Source organism: Thamnophis sirtalis, unplaced genomic scaffold, assembly GCF_051295495.1.
Source record: "Thamnophis sirtalis isolate CommonGarterSnake01/CBP01778 unplaced genomic scaffold, rThaSir2_p1.2 scaffold_8, whole genome shotgun sequence".
In the NCBI taxonomy this organism is placed as follows: domain Eukaryota; kingdom Metazoa; phylum Chordata; class Lepidosauria; order Squamata; family Natricidae; genus Thamnophis; species Thamnophis sirtalis.
The window spans coordinates 2,693,790-2,715,898 of NW_028261388.1; the positions used below are offsets into that span (position 1 = coordinate 2,693,790).

Sequence of the window (22,109 nt, forward strand, 5' to 3'; positions counted from 1 at the left end):
ATTAAAAAAACAAGCCTGCTTAGTAGGATGGGGAGAAAAAAAACGTCACGCCGGCCGCCAGGGGGCAGCAGCGCCTAGGAGCGCAATCCGTTCGTCCTGGGCGAACCAGCCAGAGGCGCGGCGCCCAATAGGAAGGCGGAGCCATGACGGGGAGGGGGCGTGACCCCGCGTGCGTGCCGCCCGTTCCGATTGGCTTCCCTCAAGCCCCGCCTTCGCGGCGCGCCCTGTCAGGCGGCGAGAGCGCGGAGCGAGAAAACGTCCTCGCGCTGCAGTCTTTAATTTTAAAAAGCCCAATTAACCGTTATAAAAATTAATTCCACTCCCGGGGCAAATGGGAAGGGCTGGGGGAATATTATATATATTATATGTATATGTATGTCTGTCTGTCTGTCTGTCTGAGTCTCGCGGCGGATTTTTTTTTAAAAAAGCAACTCCCTCAGGTTGACTGACGCGCGTCAGCGTTCACACGTGACGCGCGTCAGGCCGATCAGGACGGAAAGCCGGCAGGAGGGTAATGAAAAAAAAAATAATTAAAAATATCCCGTTAAGAGTTTTCGACTCCGACTTATGGAACTGGGTGCTGGAGGTTTTTAAGACGAAACCGGGCAGACTTTGTTGTCTGCAACGGTGTAACTGCCTGAGGAAAGGGGGCTCGACTAGATGACCTCCGAGATACCTTCCAACTCGATTCTGATTCTAAGGGAGGATGAAGCGGGAAAAAAAAGCGCGGCCTTCACCCACCCACCCCCGAATAGGTTCCCTCAGGAAATTGTGGGTGGTTCATCCCTGGAGCTTCTTTTTTTTTTAAAAAAAGAAAGGACCCCCATTTGTCTGAAATGGCACATAGTGTGTGGTGGCTGAGGAAAGGGGGCTGGACTAGAAGACCTCCGAGGTCCCTTTCCAGCTCGGTTCTGATTCTGAGGGAGGATGAAGCGCGTTAAAAAAAAAGAAAAAAGCGCGGGCTTTTTTTTCCCCGGGGCGGGGCCGAGAAAAAGAAGTCTCGCGCGGTTTCTTCCCCGCCCCCCCCGAGGCCTAGCCGCGCACGCGCAGCCACGCCCCTCCCTCGCCCCCCGCCCCGTGGCTGCGAGGGGGCCGGGCGCCGCCAGGGAGCCGCCCTCCCCCTCGCCGGCCACGCCCCCCCGCACGGCCACGCCCCTCCGCTCGTCTGCCCCCGCGCCGCTGCAGCCGCAGCATCGGAGCCCGGCCCGGCCCGGCTTCGAACCCCCGCCGCTCGGCGCCCGCCTGGCCGTTGCCGTCCCGGGCGGGGAAGGATTGATGTGGAGGCCCAGAGCGGCCCCGCCGCCACCGCCATGCAGCCGCCGCCGAGGAAGGTGAGCGGGGAGAACGGCGGGGATCGAGGGGGGGGGGGGACGACGAGGACGACCCCGGCGGAGCAACGGGATGCCGGGTTCAGCCTCGGCGCTGGCGGCTTCCCAGGAGGAGAGACGACCCACCCGGCGATCGGGAGAGGCGGGGTCCCGGCGGGAGCTCCGCGGAAGGGTCTCGACGGGGTGGGGGGCATCGAAGGGGTTGGGGGGGGCTGTAGGGCGGAGGAGGGGCTGCATGGATGAGGTGGGGGATTTGGGGGGGCTGTAAGGTGGAGGAGGGGTTTGGGGGCTACATGTTGGAGGAGGGGGATTTGGGGGGCTGTAGGGTGGAGGAGGGGGATTTGGGGGCTGCATGGGGGAGGGGGGGCTTGGGCTGCATGGAGGGAAGAGGAAAGACGGGGAGCTGCATGGAGGAGGAGGCGGTTTGGGGGGCTGCAGGTTTGAGGAGGGGGACTTAGGGGTCTGCATGCAGGAGGAGCAGGAGGAGGGGGACGAGGAGCTGCATGGAAGAGGAGGGGGTCTTGCGGGGTCTGCAGAGGCTGGGGAGGGTCAGCGGGAAGCGGGAGGCTGCAAGATGGGCTTTGCTTGAGGCTGCTCCGCGGACCTTCACCCCCACCCCTCTTCCCCCTGCCTACCGAAGGGGGGACTCCTCCTGAAAAAAACGGACCCCCGACCCGGAGACAAGGATGACCCCGTCGTTGTGGGGATGCAGCTGCTTGCTTCAATGCAAGCCTGCTTGGGGGTCCGGTGGGAGCTGGGAGGCTGCTTGCCGGAGAGGGTTGTGATTGGGGGTCCTGACACCTCGTCTCCCCCAACTCCAGCCAGGATTTGAAACAGCCAGGATGCTTGGCTCAGCTCGAGCTGCCTCCCCCACCTCTGGGGAGATCTTTCAGAGATTTGGGGGGGATTTCAGCACCCATCATCCCCAGCCAGTCTGCTTGGGCCAGGCAGGAAGAGGACTGGGGTGGAAGACAAGTTGACTTGTCCCCAAAGCTTCCCCCCAATTGGCTTTTTGATCCGAGGAGGAGGAGAGCTGGGAATCCCCAGGGGGACAAATCTGGGCTGGACAGATCCGGGGGGCCCCCAACTCATATTTTCCTCCCAGGTTTCCAGGCCTGTCTTCCTTCTTGGCCCGGGTCAAAGGGCTGGGTGGGGTGGAACTGTCCAGTTGGCCTGATTGAAGGGAGGCTATTTTTAGGGGTTGGGTCCCAGCCAGGGAGACTTCAGCCGGCCAGGACGCTTCTGTCTGGCCGGCCCCGTTGCAGGAAGGGACAATCCGTGGCCTGGGGGGGTCTCCAGAAGGGCTGCAAGACCCATGAGACACCCCCCCCCAATCCATGGGGCAGCCTTGCCAGCCTTTCCTCCGGGCAGGAAGGGGGGATAGATCTCGAGGTCTTATTTATCTAAGAAACCCATTTAAGACAGCTGCCCCATCTCTTGCATAACTGGAACCCATAGCCCGCCTTGGCCCCCGAAGATAAAATAAACGTGTGTGTGTGTATGTGGTGTGGGTGTTTAAAACAACAACAACAGCAGCCACCCACACCAGAGTGTGCCTGCGTGTTCAGACCTGGCTATAATTCATCGGGGAGGGAAAGAGGTTTCATTTTTGTCAACAAAAGGCTGGGCTTTTTTCAGAGGGGAGGGAGGAAGGAGGAGGAGGAGTGTGATCTTGGCTTGCCCCCCCCCCCCAATCGGGGGTTTATTTAGCAGGGTGGGCTCAGCCTGGCAAGCCAAGTTTTGCCCATGTTTACAGGCCATTGGTTGTTGAACATGGTTTTGCTCTGGCCCCTTCGAGTTTCAGATGGGGTTCGGGTGGAGATAGGAGTTTCCCTGTAGGGGGATGAAATTTGCTTTGGGGAAATAAAAATAAAAAAAGTTCAGCCTTTCTGCTTTTAAAAGAAAAAAAGTCCCCTACAGGGTGGATTTTTTTGGTTGTTGTTGAAAATTTAAATGTCTTTTTTTCCCCCTTTCCTTGAGATGATTTTGCTTTTTCTTGGGTAAAAATACTGGATTTCATTTGGAGGTGTTAGAAATAAGGGTGTCTGTCCCCCCCCAGGGGTGTGGGGATCTCATTGGAGCTGAGCTAATAGCAGGTGACAGGATACAGATAGTCCTTGAGTTACGACCACAGTTGAGCCCCAAATTGATGGCGCTGTGAAGCATGTCCTGAGTTTGCACGAGTTTTCTTGCCACGGCTGTTAAGTGAATCGTTGCGCTCCTTACATGGTTGTTAAGTGAATGTGGATTCCCCCTCCATTGACTTGGCTTGCCAGGAGGCCGCAAAAGGGGATCGCAGGAGGACCCCCAAGAACACGGCGACCGTCATAACTATGAGTCAGTCGCCAAGTATCTGAAGTTTGATTCCCACGACTGCAACGGTCGTAAGGGTGAAAAGCAACCATAAATCCCTCTTTTTTTCCCCGGTTGTAACTTTGAATGATCACCAAATGAACTGTATGTAGGTTGAGGACAAGCCGGAGGGACCTTGGAGGTCTTCTAGTCCAGTCTCCTTAAAAGCCTCCAGTGATGCCTGAATGGCTCAACTAGCTTCGTTTCCCACCTGCTTTTCTTCTTCTTTCGAATACAAAACGGTGGGGATTTCCCCTCCTAAATATAGAGCAGTGTGAATTCAGCCCTCTTATTCTCTAGAGCAGGGTTTCTCAACCTTGGTGACTTTAAATCCTGTGGACTTCAACTCCCAGAATCCCCCAGCCAGCGCAGCTGCGCTGGCTGGGGGATTCTGGGAGTTGAAGTCCACAGGACTTAAAGTCGCCAAGTTTGAGAAACACTGCTCTAGAGAGAAAGAAAAGTTTAAAAACACAATTTCTTAAAGCAATTTCCTAGTACGGATTCCCACAACGTGAATTTGGACCCTGGTGAACCAGGAAATTTGATTGACACCTGGGCTTTTAAGCCACATTTTTAATTACCGTCGTAACTCTGGTCACGAAATGTTGTGTCTCGAAGACTACCTGTATTTAGCCACGGCGGGCAATCCTCGACCGACCGATATTGCAACGGCGCTGAAATAAAGAAACGTAGGGCCGGTCCTCGCAATTACGACGTCCTCATGGCCACATGATGGCAATGCAGAATGCACTTGGCAGACGCGGGTGTATTCATGCCACAGAAGCAAAGTTACGTCATCCGACTCGCAGAGCCAATCAAAGGGAGCTGGGTTTCACTTAACGACCACGTGATTTGCTTAACGGCCATGCGAAAGGTTGTAAATTCGGGTTGGTTTCTTTGTTTGGCAAGGGGAATCCTCATCCCGATTGTGAGTGTGTAAAGGCGTATCGCTTTAACACGCAAGGAAACCCAACCGTGGCCACGTTGAGACCCCCTGGACTTCAACTCCCAGAATTCCCCAGAGATCTGATTGACACCTGGGCTTTCCCACCTGGGGAATCAGAAAGTTTTCCTTGACCAGTGGAAAAAAAAGCAGAGGATTACCCAACAAATCTGTCAAGAATGTACATTTTTTCCATTAGGAGGAACAGCACACATTTTTTGCATTTACGGATCGCAGGTAGTCCTCGCATTTATAACCATTTAACGACCGCTTGAATTTGCAAAGGCCCCGTAAAAAAGTAACTCACAACCGTTTTTTACATGGATGACCATTGCATCATCCCTAGGGACACCTGATCAAAATTCAGACGCTTGACAACCGATTCGTATTTGTGAACTAAATACAGGCAGTCCTCGACTTACAACGGTTCATTTCGTGACCAGAGTTACGACGGTCATGGGAGAAAAAGGGGACTTGCCACCATTTTTCACACTCACAACCGTTGCAGCTGTAATCAAAAGTCAGATACTTTAATTGATTCATATTTACGACGGCCGCAGTGTCCCCGGGGGGGTCACGTGGTTCCCCTTTTGCAACCTTCTGACCAGCAGTCAATGGGGAAGCCGGGTTTGCTTAACAACCGTGCGACTAGCTTAACAGCTGCAGGGATTCACTTAACAACTGTGGCGAGAAAGGTGTCCCCTTCGGGGGAAAAGGGCGGCATATAAATATAATAAAATGAAATAAAATGAAAGGTGGTAAAACCTGAAGAACTGCCTTGCTTAGCAACAGACGTTTTGGGCCCAATTGTGGCCGTAAATCGAGGACTATCAGTACTTGCAAATAAAATCTGAAGGTGTCTGATGGATATTTTTCCAATTAACACAATTAAAAGGCAGCAAATATCAGGAGTTTTACAGGGCTGGAAAGGGCCAGTGAGGAGGAGAGCTTCCGCCTGTTAATAAAATGAGGTAATTGGAAAAGGAGCTAGTCCTTAAGATATTTTTTTTCCTAATATATACTAATGTGGCTTTCCCTACTGTGAATCCATTATGGGGTCCTATTAGCTCTTGGAAGGATTTTTCCATTTTCTTCCTCCCCTTCTTGTTTATCAAACTGTTTCCGTGAGTTCATTTAATTCTTTCCAGGGTTTAAACTGAGAACCTTCAAAGCGGGGAATATTAATATTTAAACCTTTAACCTTCAAATAACTTAACAGCATCCTGATGGTTGACTCTAGCGAAGAGCAGAGGGGATGACGGTTTCTCTTTTCTTTCTATCGATCTGCCCTTTTTAAAAAAAAAATGAGCTCACGAAACTTTTTAAAGTTGCGTTTCCTGCGCCCGCTGGAATTATTGCCGAGTTGACATTCCTTTTTTTTTGGCCGAGGCTAGCTTCCATCTGATTCAAGGGTCACCTGAGTATAAAGGTGACTTTTCCGCAGAGGTATTTGATTATTTGGGAACACGGCGAACTTTGCTTGCGATAATCATTCATAATGCAGGAAATGTTGCATCTCCAGATTGTTCTAAGAGAGATGAAACCATTTCACTTTCCAAAGTTACGTTGGCATAATTTCTTTTGAAAAAAAACACAGCAGTCATTCGGTTGCCAGCTGTAAGGTAGGGGAAATCACAATGCAGGTAGTCCTCAACTTACGACCACAATGCTCCCCCCTCCCCACTTTTCTGCTGCTCAGGGAAACATTTGCTAGGTGAATTTTGCCCGATTTTTATCACCTTTCTCGCCACAGTTGCCAAGTCAGGAAGACGGTTGTTAAGTGAATTTACCGCCTTCCCCGTTGACAGGAGGTCACAAAAGGGAAATCACGTGACGCTGCGACCGTCGTAAATACGAATCAATCAAAGTATCTGAATTTTGATTATGCGGCCACGGAGAAACTTCAATGGTTGTAAGTGTGAAAAGTGGTCATAGGTCACATTTGCAATTACCGTCGTAACTCTGGTCACTAAATGAGCTGTTGTAATTGCCTGCATTTAGCCATGTCAGGCAATCCTTGACTTATTACCATTCGTGTAGCGACCGACCGATATTACAAAGGCGCCGAAGTGAAGTGACTTACGACCAGTCCTCGCAATTCCAACTTCCTCACGGGTGTGTATTTATACCACAGTCTCACTGTGGTTGTTATTCAGTCCCCATTTGTGACCTTCAAAGCGATTCCCGACTCACAAAACCGATGAAAGGAAGCTGGGTTCAATTTAACAACCACCTGCTTCGCTTAGCGACCACGCAGAAGGTTGTACATTCAGGTTGATTCCTTTGTTTAGCAATGGGAATTCTCGTCCCAAATTATGAGTGTAAAGGTGTATCATTTAACACCCAAGGATTCCCCATGTTGGGCGTAGTTAAGACCCCCATGACTTCAATTCCCAGAATTCCCCAGCCAGCCATGCTGGCTGGGGAATTCTGGGAGTTGAAGTCCAGGGGGTCTTAACCTGCCCAACATGGGTAAACCCCAACTTACAACATTTACAGTATTAAACGAGAAAGATGTGGAAGGAAATAATTATTATTTTTTAAAAATAAAATCACATTTTTCTCTCCTCCCAGGTGAAAATCACTCAAGAGCTGAAACTCATCCAGGCCGAGCAGATGACAAAACTTCAAGCGAAGCATCAGGCAGAATGCGACTTACTTGAAGACATGAGGTATACAATTAACGGCCACGTTTATTTATATTTTTTTTCCCAGAGCTCCTTTTTGGGACAACAGTTTGGGTTACAAAACGCCAGGAACTGATGGAATTTCCTTTTAAGATTTCCTGCCTTCGAACTCCGCAAAGGCCTCGGCACAGCTGGAAGTTATAACGGCAACTAACACAATGCATGTTTTTTTTTTCTCCTCCCCAAGTTGGAAAACCCGGCCGTTAATAACGATGGGAGACCAAGGGGTCCGAAATGATTGTTGTTTTTTTGTGACTCTGGAAGTGAGTCAGATTCTTGACTGCTTCACCTCCAAAAAGAGCCAGAATTGGTCATTCTGCAAATTGGCTTTTGAAAAATATATCTCTATATCTCTATCTATCTATCTATCTATCTATCTATCTATCTATCTATCTATCTATCTATCTATCTATCTATCTATCTATCTATCTATCTATCTATCTATCTATCTATCATCTATATCTATCTATCTATCTATCTATCTATCTATCTATCTATCTATCTATCTATCTATCTATCTATCTATCTATCAATCATCTATCTATCTATCTATCTATCTATCTATCTATCTATCTATCTATCTATCTATCTATCTATCTATCTATCTATCTATCTATCTATCTATCTATCTATCTATCTATCTATCCGGTTAGTCCTTGACTTGTGGCCACAAGTGGAGAGCCCAAAATTTCTGTTGCTAAGTGAGAGATGGGTGGTGTGAGTTTTGCCCCATTTTACGAGGTGGCGCAGTGGTTAGGGTGCAGTACTGCAGGCCACTTCAGCTGACTGTTATCTGCAGTTCAGCAGTTCAAATCTCACCGGCTCAGGGTTGACTCAGCCTTCCATCCTTCCGAGGTGGGTGAAATGAGGACCCGGATTGTTATTGGGGGCAATATGCTGACTCTGTAAACCGCTTAGAGAGGGCTGAAAGCCCTATGAAGCGGTACATAAGTCTAACTGCTATTGCTATTCTTGCCACGGTTGTTGAGTGAATCACTGCAGTTGTTAAGTGAATCTTGCTTTCCCACTGACTTTGCTTGTCCGGAAGTCACAAAGAGGGATGACATGGCTCCGGAGACATTCTGACCGTCGTAAATTTGGGGTCGCTTGCCAAACCTCTGAATTTTGATCATGCGACCATGGAAATGCTGTGCTGGACATAAGTGGGAGGACCGGTCATAAGCCCACTTTTTGCAGTGCTGTTGTGGCTTTGAACAGTGGCTCGAGAAATGGCTGCAAGTCCTCGACTTGCAACAGTTCATTTAGCGACCGACCAAAGCTACAACGGCACTGAAAAAAAATGACTTCTTATTTCTTTTCATACTTGCAACATCCCCGTGGTCACGTGAGTCAGACTTTTGCAGCTGACCCATATTTATGATGGTCGCAGTGTCCCGGGTGTGTGTGTCACATGATCCTCTTTTGCGACCTCCGGGTAAAGTCAACAGGGAAAGCCAGATTCATTTAAAGACGGCGTTCCTCATTCAACAACCGCAGCGATCCGCTTAACAGCTGTCGTAAGGAAGTTCGTAAAATGGGGCCACGCTCGCTTAAGGAACATTCCACCTAGCAACATAAGCGCTGGGCTCAATTGTGGCCGTAACTTGAGGACTACCTGTATACTACTAATGCCCATAATTGGACTTTCTTCTCCTTAGCATTTTATCCCCTTTTTTTTTATTTTAAAAGAATCCATGGGGGGAGGAAAGCGAGCTGGAGAAACATTCATTGGCTCTTGGTGTAAGAGAGCATCGATTTCTTGGGACAGGCCTGCGAAGAAATATTTGCATGCGATCAATAAAACATCAGCGTCGGTGGGCTTTCTGATTGCAAATCCAGCACACGATTAGGGGCGCCTCGCAAATTACTCCTGGCGATTCCGAGGACTTTCTTAGCAAATTGGAAAGCATTCGGCGTGATAAAAGCCGTCTTGTCAATAGTCAAATCTGTCGCAGGATGCTTGTCTGGCATTAAGATCCTCCTGGTGTTGCGGTGGAAATTTTGCCGCGTCTTTTCCACAAGAATGCTCGCTCCCTTTTTAAAAAAATATTTACTTGCACTGAAATTGCTGGCCGGACCGGTTACTATATAGTCTGTAAGGTATTTGTTCCCATACATAAGGATTGCATTTTATGATCGTTAGGAGTTCGTTCTGCATGTCACAGATGGGTACGTCCTTGTCTGAAAAGTTCGTGTTGGCTGAACAGAATGTCTTGCCAAGGTTATCTTCCCATCTTTTGAGATCCAATTATATCATAAATACATGGCTGGCCAGAATAAAGAAAAGAATATAAGTACTTTTGTTGTCCCGTGAGCTTGAGATGTGGGAGGAAAAAAAAATGAACCTTTGATTTTAGGTGAATTGTTTTCTATAGAAATGGCTAGTTTATAGTATTACGGAGGAATCAAAAGTGGTGGTTTGATTTTAACGCTTAATTTTACTGCAACGGAGGGAGTCAGAAGTCATTTTTTAAAACTTTCTCCCCTCCCCATCCCATCGCTTCTCTTTCCCCTTCTCCTCCCCCCCCCAACTGTGACTTCCTATTTGCTTTGTATTTTATTGTATAACCTAATCAAAAACGTCTAAACTCAAATGAATAGATGGCTGGCATGAGTGCGAGGGCAGTGCCTCGTACATAACATTGTTTTAAAAAAAAGTTGTTTTGTCTTAACCACAAAGAAAAATGAGCTGGTTATTTGGCAAGTACTGTGTAAGAAATTACTGCGAAAGTACTGTGTAAGAGTTTGGAAATTGCAGTGGAAGTGTTACGTTTGTTAAAGATTCTCAGCACAGATAATAGAATAGAATAGCAGAGTTGGAAGGGTCCTTGGAGGTCTTCTAGTCCAACCCCCTGCCTAGGCAGGAAACCCTATACCAGGAGTTGAAGTCCACAAGTCTTAAAGTTCCCGAGTTTGGACACCTCTGCCCAATACCATTTCACACAAATGGTTATCCAATATCTTCTTAATGTTCAACTGGTGATCAAAACCGAGCCCCCGTTGCTAAGCAAGATAGTTGTTAAGTGAGTTTGCCCCATTTTCACCACCTTCCTTGCCATAGTTGTTAAGTGAATCGCTGCAGATAAGTAGGTTGTTGAGCGAAACTGGTTTCCCTCCAGGCCTTCCGCAAAGCCCTCAAAACCTGGCTGTTCCGGCAGGCCTGGGGCTAAAGAGCCTCTGCCCCCCTTCTCGAATGGTATGGTTGTTGTGTGTTTTTAAATTGTGTATTGTTTGTTTGTCTTTATTCCCTGTTTGTACTTCCTTTCCCTTGACTGAGTTGTGAGCCGCCCTGAGTCCCCTTCGGGGAAAAGGGCGGCATATAAATGAAATAAATCCTAATCCTAATCCCGTTGTCAGAAGGTCGCAAAAGGAGGAAATCATGCCAATCAATCAACCAGTTGCCAGGCATCTGAATTTTGATACGTGACCATGCAGTGGTTGTAAGAATAGAGCTGGAAGGGAGCTTGGAGGTCATCTAGTCCAACCCCCTGCTCAAGCAGGAGGCCCTCTACCATTTCAGACAAATGAGTTTCCAGTCTCTTCTTAAAAACCTCCACTGATGGAGCACCCAACAACTTCTGTTCCACCGTTTAATGGTCCTCCCTACTCGGGGTCCCTTCAGTCTTTCCCCCCTACGGACAGTCCTCGACTTACGAACGCTTACTTAACGACCACTTGAGGTTACAGTTGGCCTCCCGAAGAGCTAACTCCCCGTAGACACCGCTGGGGGAACATGGTTCCTTATTTGTAAGCGCCAGCTTCGGTGACGATGAGCTGGCACCGTGTTGCCTCAACAGCTTGGCCAATTAAGGCTCGGTTGGCAACGCAGATGTCAAAGCTTTTCAGTTTCAAGATGGGAAGGAAACAATTCACAGACGGAAATAAGACGGTGGGGCACCGAGGGAGGAGGGCTTGGCTACCTCCCCCGCCCTCCGATGGAAAAAGGATTTCCAGTTTGACTCATGGAAAGGAACGGAGCTGGAATTCCTATTGCTACGGAGTTTGATATCTTTGACGTGCATAGGTACAGTATGTATAATCTTCATTGTCATTGTACTTAAATGTAATGAAATTGGTTATATAGGTGTATATAGGTGGTATATAGGTAGTGTAGGTGGTACCTTACTCCAGGGTTTCCCAACCTTGGCAACTTGAAGATGTCCGGACTTCAACTCCCAGAATTCCCCAGCCAGCGAATGCTGGCTGGGAAATTCTGGGAGTTGAAGTCCGGACATCTTCAAGTTGCCAAGGTTGGGAAACCCTGCCTTACTCAACAGTAGTAACTGTGAGAGGGATCTTGGAGTCCTAGTGGGCAACCATTGAAATAGGAGCCAGCCGTGTGCAGCAGCTGCCAAAAAAGCCAACACAGTTCTAGGCTGCATCAACAGAGGGAGAGAATCAAGATCACGTGAAGTGTTGATACCACTTTACAAGGCCTTGGAAAGGCCACACTTGGAATAACGCATCCAGTTTTGGTCGCCACGATGTAGAAAAGATGTGGAGACTCTAGAAAGAGTGCAGAGAAGAGCAAGAAAGAGGATTAGGGGACTGGAGGCTAAAACATGTGAGGAACGGTTGCAGGAACTGGGTATGTCTAGTTTTAATGAAAAGAAGGACTAGGGGAGACATGATAGCAGTCTTCCAATATCTCAGGGGTTGCCACAAAGAAGAGGGAGTCAAACTATTCTCCAAGGCACCTGAGGGCAGAACAAGAAGCAATGGGTGGAAACTAACCAAGGAGAGAAGCAACTTAGAACTGAGGAGAAATTTCCTGACAGTGAGGACAATTAATCAGTGGAACAGAAGTTGCCTCCAGAAGTTGTGAATGCCCCAACATATGAAGAACGGTTGCAGGAACTGGGTATGTCTAGTTTAATGAAAAGAAGGACCAGGGGAGACATGATAGCAGTCTTCCAATATCTCAAGGGTTGCCACAAAGAACTTATTCTCTAAAGCACCTGAAGGCAGGAGAAGAAGCAATGGGTGAAAACTAATAAAGGAGAGAAGCAACCTGAAAAATGAGGAGAAATTTCCTAACAGAGAGGACAATTAACCAGCGGACCAGCTGGCCTCCAAAAGTTGTGGGTGCTCCAACACTGGAGGTTCTTAAGAAGAGATTGGATAAAAATTTGACTGAAATGGTATTAGGGTCTCCTGCTTGAGCAGGGGGGTGGACTACATGACCTCCAAGCTCCCTTCGAACTCTGCCATTCTGGTAGGTAGGTAGTGGGGGTGGGTGGATTGATGGATGGAAAGAAGAAAGGAAGGAAGGAAGATCCAGATGGATGGATGGAGAGACAGAGACAGACAGACATAGAGATGGATGGATGGAAAGATGTAAATACTGAGGGAGGGAGAGAGGGAGAGAGAGGGATGGATGGATGGATGGATGGATGGATGGATAGAGATAGATAGATAGAGACAGAGAGAGAGAGAGAGACAGAGATATGATAGATGGATAGATAGATGATAGATAGATAGATAGATAGATAAATAGATGATAGATAGATAGATAAATAGATGATAGATAGATAGATAGATAGATAGATAGATAGATAGATAAAAAACAATTATAATGCATAAGTTGCTTATGAGTATAGGGTCTCCTGCTTGTGCAGGGGTTGGACTGGAAGACCTCCAAAGTCTCTTCCAACTGTCATTCTGGTAGGTGGGTGGGTGGGTGGGTGGGTGGGTGGGTGGATGGAAGGAAGGAGATACTGATGGATGGATGGATGGGATGGAGAGACAGACAGACATAGAGATGGATGGATGGAAAGATGTGTCTACTGAGGGAGAGAGAGGGAGGGAGAGAGATAGAGATAGAGATGGATAGAGATAGATAGCCAGATAGATGAAAATACAATTATAATGCATACATTGCTGATAAGTATAGGATCTCCCACTTGAGCAGCGGGTTGGACTAGAAGACCTCTAATCCCCCAGCCAGCCTGGGTTTCTGGGAGTCATCAAACTGCAACATGCAAGATTCCTGGCACTCTGATTTCCCTCCTGCCGCTGTCATTACAACTTCTAAATGCAAGAAAGATTTGCTGGATTTCAAAAATGTATTGTTAATGCACTGACAGTTCTCCCTCCCACTTTTTATCATCTTTTAAACATGAGCTGCACAAATCTCCTGTCAGCCAACAAACTCTGTATTTTTTTTAAACGTTTCTCTTTGCTCCTTATTTCTGTTGTAAAATATGCAGATGCCGAAAAGTTTTTTTTTAAAAAAAAATCAACTTTAGGCGGTGTTGATTACCTGCCTCGGCAGTGAGAAAATCGCCCCCCCCCCTCTTCCCCAAACCATCAGGGCTTTAAAGTTAATTCAGATGTCAAATATGCATTGTTAATTGTTGGAGGTTAATGAATTAACACTTCTAGGTTTAAATGTGCTTTAGTGCCCGCGGTGGAGTTTTTTAAAGAGAGGATTTTGAAGCGGCTGGTAAGGTGACAGATGTCTTCCTTTAATTTCCATCTTTTTTTCCCCAATATTTCAGAGGTTTCAATCCACTCTAATCTCAGTTTAGCTGTCTTTTAAAACTCTGTTCCTTTGTGCGTGCATAAAAAAAATCACATTTACGAGGAGGGGAGGAAGAGACTTAAGAAATACGAGCGTACGCTAAACCGATTTGTGGATCTCAAAAATACGTTCTGCAGTGGGTGGTTTTTTTTTAATGACTAAAGAAGACAGACAATATGCAGATAAGCTTTGGGATTTGTATGCTAGTTTGAATGATACAGGATTTCCTGCCTGAGCTGGGGTTGGACTAGATGATCTCCAAGGTCCCTTCCGACTCTGTTATTCCTTGGCCAGAGGAAATACGTTTGATTAAAAAAACTTCCAGAAATCCTGGGAACAAATACAGGTAGTCTTTCATTTAGCAACGACAACTGAGCCCCAAATTTGCAGTTGTTAAGTGAGTTGTGCCCTCATTTTATGACCTGCTTTGCCATGGTTGTTAAGTGAATCAAGCGGTCGTTAAGGAAATCTGGCTCCCCTCCCCCATTGGCTTTGCCTATCAGAAGCCATCTGGGAAGGTCACAAAAGGGGACCGCAGAAACACCCCCGTCCTCCCGGGACATTGCCACCGTCATAAATGTGAGCCAGTGGCCAAATGTCTGAATCCCGATCCCGTGAGCATGGAGTGGTCGTAAGTGTGAGAAGCATCTCTTTTTACAGGGCTGCTGCTGCTGAATTTTGAAAGAACGGTTGTAAGTGGAGAACGACTTATGTCCAGGCTGTCCTGGAGTTATGACCATAATGGAAGCTGCCCACCACAGTTGTAAAAAGGATTGGCTATATGGGGCCATCTTGGTTTTACGATCATTTTTCTGGCCGTTGTGAACAAATCACCGCGGTTGTTAAATAAACCAGTAGTTTACTATGGGTGCAGTTTTTTTCCCCAAAACTGGAAATAAATGTCGGTTTTCAGCAAAACCGTAGTTTAAAAAAAAATATGGCCACAGGACTTCAGGATGCTGCAAATGTCAACCGATAGGTGTGTATGACACTTGTAGCTGTCGTGGGATCACAATCCACATCCTTCACTGCCAACTTCCAACAGGCAGACGGGAGAGGCCTGATTTGCTTAACAACCGCAATGATTCGCTTAATGGCTGTGGCAGAAAGGGCGTAAAAATCGGGCGCAATTCACCTTCAAACCATCTCGTTTATGAGCAATGGAAATTCTGATTTTACCTGCCTGCGGTTTGATTTTATTTATTTATTTTGGTCTCAACCATTCTGGGCATGTAGGTCTAATTTCTTTTTGCTTGCCTGGGGGCGAAGCTTAAAACCCACAAATATCGAAAGCTTCTCAACGCTGGAAGCTGGAAGATGAATATTTGGCATAGTAATTCATCTTCAAGGGGAAGGCGTTGAGGTCTGCCTGGAATATAGGCGGCCATGGTTGGAGGACAGGACGATAGTCGGCACTCAATCAATCCATCAGAGTAGAGCTGGAAGGGGCCTCAGAGGTCTTCTAGTCCAACCCTCTGCTCAAGACCTCATACCATTTCATATAGATGGCTGTCTAGTCTTTTTTTTAAAACCTCTTATTCTCTCCCTCTCACACACACACAGACACACCTATCTATCTATTTATCTATCATCTATCTTATCTATTATCTATCTATCTGTCAATCATCTATCATCTATCTCCTATCTATCTCTTTTTCTCTCTGCTGTATCTATCCATAACTTACTCTCTCTCTCTATCATCCATCCATCCATCTATCTCTGTCTGTCTGTGTATCTATCTATCTATCCATCCATCCATCCATCCATCCATCTATCTTATCTATCAATCTATCTATCATCTATCTCTTATCTCTTATCTGTCTATCAATCATCTATATATCAATCAATCATCTATCAATCTATCATCTATCTACCTATCTATCTTTTTTTTCTCTGCTGTCTATCTATCTATACTTCTCTCTCTATCATCTATCTATCTACTTATCTATCAATATCTATCTATCTATCTTTCTATCATCTATCTCTTTTTCTCTTTGCTGTCTATCCATAACTCACTCACTCTCTCTCTATCATCCATCCATGTCTGTCTGTCTGTCTGTCTGTCTGTCTATCTATCTATCTATCTATCTATCTATCTATCTATCTATCTATCTATCTATCTATCTATCTATATCTATATATATATCATCTATCTCTTATCTGTCTATCAATCATCTATCAATCTATCATCTATCTACCTATCTCTTTTTCTCTCTGCTGTCTGTCTATCCATAACTCACTCACTCTCTCTCCTATCTAATCTATCATCTATCTAGTTATTTATCTATCATCTAGCCAGCTATTATCCATCTTTCTCTCTATTCAGTATCTATCCCTCCCTCCCAGAATAACAGAGCTGGAAGGGACCTTGGAGGTCTTCTAGTCCAACCCCCTGCTCAAGCAGGAGACCCTATACCGTGTCACACAGATGGCTGTCTAGTCTCTTCTTGAAAACCTCCAGTGATGGAGCCCCCACAACCTCTGGTGGCAAGCAGTTCCACTGGTTAATTGCCCTCACTGTTGGGAAGTCTCTCCTTAGTTCCAGGTTGCTTTCTCTCCTTGATGAGTTTCTACCCGTCGCTTCTTGTCCTGCCTTCTGCCCTGTCCTTTTTGTACACAGGAACATCGCCCGTTCACACATCACATCAGGAATCCTTGGCTCGAAGCGAGACCTTGGGGCAGGTTTTTCCCATCCGTGCCCATTAATGCAGCTGCAAGTCAACCGTGAGTCACCTGGCTTGCAAAGCACACGAGGCTCTCTTGTCAATCAGAATTCCACCCAGACGCCCGGAGTTGCTCCTTCGCGTCCTGCAGGGACTCACGCGCGACAGTGACAGTCCCTAAAAATCGTGGCACGACAAAACCGCGCTCGACTAAGCCGCGCCCGATTAAACCGCGTCGCTGACGTCATCAACAGGGCGACAACAGCGAGCGCGGAGAAAGAAGGGCGCTTTAAATAGCGCTTTGAAAGCAAGCCGATTCAACTTAAGGTAAGGGTTAGGTTTAGGGTTAGCTTTAGGGTTAGGTTTAAGGTTAGGTTAAGGATTAGGGTTAGGTTTAGGGTTAGGTTAAGGGTTAGGGTTAGGTTAAGGGTTAGGGTTAGGGTTAGGGTTAGGGTTAGGTTAAGGGTTAGGGTTAGGTTTAGGGTTAGGTTAAGGGTTAGGATTAGGTTTAGGGTTAGGTTAAGGGTTAGGATTAGGTTTAGGGTTTGGTTAAGGGTTAGGGTTAGGTTTAGGGTTAGGTTAAGGGTTAGGATTAGGTTTAGGGTTTGGTTAAGGGTTAGGTTAAGGGTTAGGTTTAGGTTAAGGGTTAGGATTAGGTTTAGGTTCAGGGTTAAGTTAAGGGTTAGGTTTAGGGTTAGGTTAAGGGTTAGGTTTAGGGTTAGGTTTAGGGGGGTTAGGTTTAGGGGGGTTAGGTTTAGGTTTAGGGGTTAATTTTAGGTTTAGCGTTTACAGCGTTCTTCTGTCTCCGCGCTGTTGTCGCCCTGTTGATGACGTCAGCTACGCGGTTTTGTCGAGCGCGGTTTTGTGGTGGAACCCCTAAAAATATTAGAACCATTTCTAATATTGCATCTATTGTGAGCAATAAGGAGGGGGGGGGGAACCACACACATACACCCCCCCCCAACTTCTCCGCTACTCCCATTTAAACCGAAATGGATAGGTAATAAACGTAATTGTCTGTGGATAGAACAGTAACTGCCGGGAACAATGAGCTGCTGTGTCTCTCAACGCAGGCTGGAATTTGGTCCGGTATGAAGCTGGCGCGATCGTTTAATTAGTTCCAGTAAGTTGGCTATTTTCATAACGTCTAATTGCCCTAAAGCTGTGTTTTGAAGCAGGCCGGAGGGAACGACGCTTTGCGGGAACAATGCAGCCTGACAATGCGGCTGGTGTGCAAAATGCGCAGCCTTCGAGGGCAGCGGGTCCTCGGCGTACGGCCACAGCCGCGCCCGAAATTTCTGTTGCTAAGCGAGACGGCTGGGAATTGAGTTTCCCCGCCCCCGTTTTTACGATTTTCCTCCCCTTTCTTGTTAAAGTGTTAAAGCGGCTTAAATGTCCGAGGAGGCTAAATAATTTGCACAGTTTAGAATTGTGACGACGAAAACACCTTTTCTACAGGTAGCCGTCTGCTTACAAGCACGACGCAGCCCAAAATTCCCGTCGCTAAGTGAGACATTTGTTAAGTGAGGTCTCGCCCCGTTTTTTTTAAATGAACTTTCAGCATTGTTAAGTGAGTCACTGCGGTTGTTAAGCAGATCTGGCTCCCCCCATTGACTTTGCTTGTCAGAAGGTCCCAAAAGAGTCTTAAGACCGCAAGCGTCATAAGTACGAGTCGGTTGCCAAGAATCTGGATTTTTATCACGTGACCATTTGCAATGCTGCAATGGTGGTAAAATGTAAAAAAGCCATTTTTTTAAAAGTGCCATTGTAACTTTGAATGGTCGCTAAGTGAACCGTTGTAAGTCGAGGAGTACCTCTGTTGGCTCACCGATGCTGGAAAGAGGTTCTTTGAAGCGTCTTAAGGACGGGCCGTGCCAGTTTGAATAAATTTGTCCCCCCAAAATAGCCTACCACCTTTTAGAAAGTATACAGGTAGTCCTTGACTTGCGACGGTTCATTTAGCGGCCGCTCTAAGTTACAACGGCACTGAAAAAGCGACTTGCAACCGTTTTTCACACTTAATGACCGTTGCAGCCTCCCTCCCCCGTGGTCGCAGGATCAAAATTTGGATGTTTGGCAACTGATTCATATTTATGACGGTTGCAGCCTCCCGGTGTCAAGCGACCTTCTGAAAATGGGGGGACCATATTGCTAACTGAAGAACGGCAGGGATTCGCTTAACAGCCGTGGCAAGGAAGGTCGTCGAATGGGGCGGAACCCATTGAACTCTCCTGCTTACCATTGGAAATTCTGGGCTCGTCGTAGGCCGAGGACCGCCTTGTCCGTTTGAGGCGCCTGGACACGTTCTGCTCCCAAGTGTGGCTCTTCAGCCGAGTAGGAGGCAGCTGTCAAAGATGAATCGCCTTGTGACTTACGTCAAGGCTCCCTCACCTAGAAACCTGATTACCTGAATGTGGGCGTAGTAGCTACGAGATAACGATCGGCCGGTTCTCAAAACTGGGCCATCCTGCAGGATGAACCCGTGGCTGGGAATGCTGGTTTATCCAAAGTGCAAAGCCTAAATGCAGTTACTCAAAATTAGAACAGCAGCCTGGGGGAAAAGGACTTGACAAACTCTCCTGTCAGTTCAGTCAGTCCCCTTTGCAAACATTTCTTTCCACCCGAGTAAGGACGCTGCCTCGCTCTTCCCTCCACGGGCCTTTGGTGGACAATAATTCATTCATTCATTCATTTATTATATTTATATGCCGCCCTTTCCCCCCCCGAAGGGGACTCAGGGCGGCTAACAAATCAAATCAGGGGGGGGGTACAGACAAAAAAATAAAATAAACGATACACAACAATACATAATTTAAAAACACACAACAGTCATACCATTCGAGACGGGGGCAACAGCTCTTTAGCCCCAGGCCTGTCGGAACAGCCAGGTTTTAAGGGCTTTGCGGAAGGCCTGGGGGGTGGTGAGGGTTCGAATCTCCACGGGGAGTTCGTTCCAAAGGGTTGGAGCAGCCACAGAGAAGGCCCTCCTCCAATAATGGTCCAGGTATGCTTGCAAGCTGAGCAATTATTATTCTAGGAGAAACGGGGAGGAAAAACATACGTGAAATCCGGCGTTTTAACCGTCCCAGCCTTACCCTTTTTTTGCGACTCTCTTTCAGGGCAAATCCTGTAGCAATTTCATATTTGCAAGAGGGAAGGCGATATTATCTCTCTCTCTCTCTGCTAAGTCTCCTATCTCTCTCTCTCGATCTCCATTTCTGGAATTGCTTAGACTGAAAGCATCCATACCTTCGGGTGTGGAGAACTGAGGGCAGGGAAAGAATGCAGAGGTTTTGCTTGTTGGTTTGCTTTTGTTTTATTTTTAATTAATTCATTAATTGATTGTTTTTAATGATTAATTTTCATTTATGTATTTCTTATTTTTATTTATTCATTAATTTTTATAATTTTGTATAATTTTAATTTTTAATATTTATACATCCATCCATCCCTCGGTATCTTCTTCCTCCCTCCCTCCCTTCCTTCCTACCTTCCATATCCCTATCTATCTCTATATCTATCTATCTATCTCTATCTATCTATCTATCTATCTATCTATCTATCTATCTATCTATCTATCTATCTATCTATCTATCTATCTATCCCTCAGTATCTACATCTATCCATCCATTCATCTCTATGTCTGTCTGTCTGTCTATCCCTCAGTATCTACATCTTTCTGTCCATCTATCCATTCATCTTTATGTCTGTCTGTCTGTCTATCTATCTATCTATCTATCTATCTATCCCTCCCTCCCTCAGTATCTACATCTTCCCATCCATCCATCTCTGTCTATCCATCCATATCTCCTTCCTTCCTTCCTTCCTTCCTTCCTTCCTTCCTTCCTTCCTTCCATCCATCCATCCATCCATCCATCCATCCATCCATCCATCTATATATAACTTCCTTCTGTCAATCTATCATCTATCCCTTAGTATCTACATCTTTCCATCCATCCATCCATCCATCCATCCATCCATCCGTATCTCCTTCCTTCCTTCTATCTATCCATATAACTTCCTTCAATCTATCTATCGATCTATCATCTATCCCTCAGTATCTACATCTTTCCATCCATCCATCCATCCATCAGTATCTCCTTCCTTCCTTCCTTCTATCTATCTATATAACTTCCTTCAATCGATCTATCGATCTATCATCTATCCCTCAGTATCTACATCTTTCCATCCATCCATCCATCCATCCCATCCATCCATCCATCCATCCATCCATCTATATAACTTCCTTCTAACGATCTATTGCTCTATCTAACATCTATCTCTCAGTATCTATATCTTTCCATCCATCCTAGTCGGACGATAGGCATGTGTTTCTCCCAACCATGTTTAAACTCAGTTACTGGCCTACTTATCTCTGCTGGAAGCTGGTTCCAGGCTTCCACCCTTCTTTCTGTGAAACTCTCCCCTTTCACGTGCCTTTTGGAGTTCCCTCCTGTTGATGTGAAGCTATGCCCTCACCTCCTTGATTTTTGCTCAGCAGTGAAAATGCTGCTTTCTGAAACCTCACTCACACCCTTGAGATGTGTTTCTTTTGGCCTTTTCCTGGACAGCTGGGTGAGTTTTGAAAATGCAGACATCCTGCAGACTTTTTTTTTTTCCTATGGGTCAAAAGATAGATCTCGGTTTCTGCCGTGCTTTCGTTCTACCCTCTAATTATTCTATTAATACTGTCGGTGCTTGTTCAAATTCTTGCAAAACATCAGATGCAGCTAGCAATTATTCTTGGATGCAGCTAGTAGGTTATTGGCCTCCTCGGTTGAATGCCAGGAGGGTGTAATTTGTGCCAAAAAAAGTGTGTAAATCCATTCCCAAAATGTTGGTAAATTCAGGTGTAAGATCAGCAAATTCCTTAGCTTTTTTCAAAAACTCCCCCTGGGATTTCCTACGGGCACACCCTTGCCAAAACTCTCTGCAACAACAACAACACAACAACATGGACATCCGAAGGTCTGTGAAATCAGGATTGGCAGCTGGTCTGTTTTCTTTGAAGCTGAAATCTTCTGGCACTGGAATATTGGCTGGAGGATAAATGCATATCCCCTGAATAGCAGGGAAGAATCTTGAAAATGTGAGTTTGTAAGCCCAAAATAGCAAGGCCATCAATTTCATTTTTCTTAGCCAAGTTAGGACAGCTCATCCTGGATTATTATGTCTGTATGTCTTTTAAAAAAAAAAAAAAGAAAGAAAGAGAGTTAATCAGCTATTTATTTGTGTGGGTTACATAATCCATGGCGAGAGAAATAAGATACCCTCAGAAACTCAGCTTTTGGGGGTTTAATGGATGTGTTATTTGGGGAAAATCAAAGGACAAGAGTATTTTTGTCATTGTGAGTTTTAGATCAGGGGGTCTTCAAACTTGGCAACTTTTAAGACTTGTGGACTTCAACTCTCAGAATTCCTCAGCCAGAGGAATTCTGTGAGTTGAACTCCACAAGCCTTAAAGTTGCCAAATTTGGAGAGCCCTGATATACAATAATGCAATAGCACAGTTAGAAGGGACCTTGGAGGTCTTCTAGTCCAACCCCCTGCCTAGGCAGGAAGCCCTATACCATTTCAGACAAATGGCTATCCAACATCTTCTTAAAGACTTCC

The 22,109-nt window shown here is 46.3% G+C and overlaps 1 protein-coding gene across 1 annotated transcript in view; it reads left to right on the plus strand.

Moving 5' to 3' along the window:
- Positions 1 to 1,181: 1,181 nt before the first annotated feature.
- Positions 1,182 to 22,109, plus strand: part of FCHSD2 (FCH and double SH3 domains 2) — a gene marked incomplete in the record, with an annotated part of 155,528 nt that continues 134,600 nt past the window's right edge. The window contains 2 exon segments of the mRNA XM_087720970.1: positions 1,182 to 1,331; positions 7,198 to 7,295.